Raw genomic sequence first — 3,503 nt, 5'->3', positions numbered from 1 at the left:
GTAATGACAGAGATGATACAGGCAGATAGACTAATGCCAGGAGAGAGAGGCAACATATTGCAGGTAGATAAATGCGATGAGTGAGCGGACATCCGGAGATATACAAAAGAAAAAGTTTGTGCTTTTTGTAACTTTATGAAAAAAAAAAGGTCTTCTGCTTTTATCTGAAGTAGAAAGAAGCCTCACACTTAGTTTAAACAGAGCAGGATGATTCAGACAGCATTCCTGTTCACTGTCTCCTCCAGGTGATGCTTCGGGGACGGCCGGACGATTACGAAACGCTGCCCAGATTCCCACCGCTTGATTGACAGTTTTCCTTCAGGGCCATATCTGGAACCACTTACCTCGCTCTCACAAAGAGGGAAGGAGGTTTTGGAGCTGGGTTATACAGGGTCACAGAGAGAAGGGGCCCGGTGGGTCACAACTAGGAAAGGGAACTGTTTTCTTCTTTCTTCTTCTTTTGCACATTGCTTGATGATCCCAAACTATTTTCACCAGATCGAAACATTTTTACCTTGTTTCCAAAGCTGTCTCAGCCACAGCTCTGTTGTAGTTTTCCCAGCTGGTCTTTATATCATCTGTCTGACATGTTTTACAAGGTTAAATATGACTTTTTAATGCAGAAGTGCATTAGTCCCGTTAACGACACGGTGTGTGGTTCTCCGGTGTTTTAATGACCCTAAAATCACTTTTTTTTGGCTTTACTTTCACTGCTGGCCCAGTTCACTCGTCCACATTTAAATCCATCACCAAATATGAGCGGGGAAGCAAAAGCATAACCGTATTTCCCATCCCTACAAATATGCCAAAATATCTGGGATAACTAACCAGGCCACTGCATGAAAGATGAGCCTGGCGTAGTTCAGAGGAGATGCCTTCTTACCGTCTCCGATAACCAGATACGCTGATAACTTCATGCAGCAGTTTGCCATTCATTGCTCCCGTCACAAAGCACGCGGTCCCACATCAATCTGGATTGTTTTCAAAGCAGTGTTCCATAAAGAAAAGAGAGGGGAGGAGGGGGGGGGGGGGGGGGGGGAAGAGATAAAAGACAGGATCAGAGATGTACAGCGTGCGGCGCCTGCCTCTGACACTTTCATCAACCGTGCTGCGTTTCCGCGCACCAGAAGGTGACAGGGCCAGGATTTACTGACCCAGAGGCCCCTTTTGTGCTCTCCACGCTGCACTGATCCTCGCTTCCTCCCTGGCTGCATGTGCAGGCCTATAGGCTTACCTTTTATACCCCCTCTGCCTCTCTGTGTGTCTGCTGTAAATAGGCTCAATGTTACAGATGTCTGTGTGCGAGCACAAAGAGCTCGAGGCGAAGCACAGTGGGCGGCTGTATTCTGCGTCCGAGGCCAGCAGAACAGGTGGAAAGAGAGCAACCGGGACACAGAAGATGATCGGATTTCCCATTAAAAAGTTCCGCAGCTAGGTGTGTGTGTTTTAAGTGTGTAGCTGTATATATATATACGTGTGTGAGTGATGTGACGCACAACAGGTGAATTGAGTGGTGAGAATAGCCGCTCAGTCAAAGACATAAACTGTTATACCAGCTCTGTTTTTAAGAGCTAGTGTGGATTTTTTTTTTGTCCTTGTTAAAGTTTTTTGCATGTATTTCAAGGCATGAATGAAATAGTTGTGGCCAGGTCCCTAACAGGACATACCACTGCTTGTTTTCAGGATGTCATTATCTACGAATTGAAGTTCATTCTACTGCTGCACTCATTGCGAGTCCCTCTGGATAAGACTACAAATGTGAAGTGTAAATTTTAAGTTGTAAATCAAGCTGTCTGAGCAGCAGCCAGCAGGGTGAACGAGGGCGTCCGCGGGTCCCTCGCTGTGTGGGCTGACCGACTGGCTGGCAGGGACAATAAGCCATACTGTTTGACCTGCTCAGTCTGTCCCACTGCCAGGCTCACGGATATTCAAACGGCTCTCTTCACTCCCCTGACTCCACAGCTGAGAGTGAAAAATTCAATCCAAGCGCTTCACAAATCAGGATCGGCTGCCTTCTGAAACTCTTCATTACTCGATGTTCATCCATCTCTGTGACCGGAAGAATTACCCTTTTGACAACCATGACCTTAAATAGCGAGACGAGTAATGTTTTGCTCATTCTGCGCAAGACGGAAATCTCTTCTTTTCATTAAACTGTGCTGCTGGTATCACAATAGGTCTTGTGTTTGCTTCTGATTCCACTATTTATCACATTTTAGTGAGTCGGGGAATGTTATAAGATTTACTTAAAACAAACATTCAATAAAAGGTCAACCAGCAATGGAAGCAGTGCGCATGGTTGTGTGGCAGCTGTGCTGTCGAGGTGTTGAAGGTGCAAAAGACAGTGATTGAAGGTGGAGCACGTGGACTATATGGCTTTTATAGCCTGGAGGACCCAGGTGAACTGCATCAAGCTGACGATCCTCCCATGTCAATCAGAAGCTTGCTGAGGTTGGCCAGGACAGTGGAAGGGGCGTCGCAGTTGAATAACACATCAACTCATGATCTCAGCGACCGTGGCGGATATATTATTGAACTAAATCAGTTGTTCTCAACCTCTTCCTGTCACGTCCTGCTTTCGGATCTGCATCATCCATTCACAGCACTGTGGAAATTAGCAACAAAACAAGCCATATTGATAAGATTGATAGTTAAGATGCTATTATACTGACCTCTCGGGCAGTGGGTGATTTAGCATCCTCAAGGACTCAACTACTCTGATGGGGATAAAACCGTTTGTCACTCCCTTTCCAAGAATGCAGCAGGCCTCAAGAAAGGGAAACCTCTTCTGGTTTCTTGAAATACCGGACACGTATCGTATCGCAGGGCTATAGGTATAACACACTGTACGGTACATAACACCTCCACACGTCATGCCCAAGTGTCAGTTTCGAGTTTCAGGAGGCTATGGTGTGATGCATGTGAGCATATGACATAAGACAGTTATATCTGATCAATCTAGGACTGTGTGTTTGTTTTTTTTTACTGCTATGCATACAGTCCATCCAATCAAGTGTTCCTTGTAAAACTGTATAGTGTATGAAGAAGAGGTGAACCCAGAGGACATGTTGTTACATAATTGCTGCTGAATTCCTGCGGGCACTTGCAGTGTCTCTATGGCAGCAACTAATGAGTTTCCAATGACCTTATCATACTTGTTATGGTATTTTTAGACACACAGATTAAAAAAAGAAAAAAAATAGATCATGTGGACGAGAGTATGTGCTTCCAAAACATATCCATAAAGTCGTGGCGTGGATGTACACAGTATTCTGTGTGCCTGGAAGTGAGAGGGAGGCGTGTGCGCGTGTTGAGAAGGGAGAGAGGAGGAGGAGGAGGATGAGGGGGGATGTTTAAGCCAATAGGCGCAGAGCAGCGCTGGGGTAATTTCTCGACGCTTAAACTTGGTGCCAGAGCTGCGCAGCGCTCAAACCCTGGTGAGCGTCCTTTCCTCTCCTTCTCTTTCCACGACCATGCACTGAAAGTCCGCATCCATCGAGCTG

This window comes from Pholis gunnellus (assembly GCF_910591455.1).
Source record: "Pholis gunnellus genome assembly, chromosome: 22".
In the NCBI taxonomy this organism is placed as follows: Eukaryota; Metazoa; Chordata; class Actinopteri; order Perciformes; family Pholidae; genus Pholis; species Pholis gunnellus.
The sequence above is the reverse complement of the archived record's forward strand: the minus strand, read 5'-3'. Positions refer to the sequence as shown.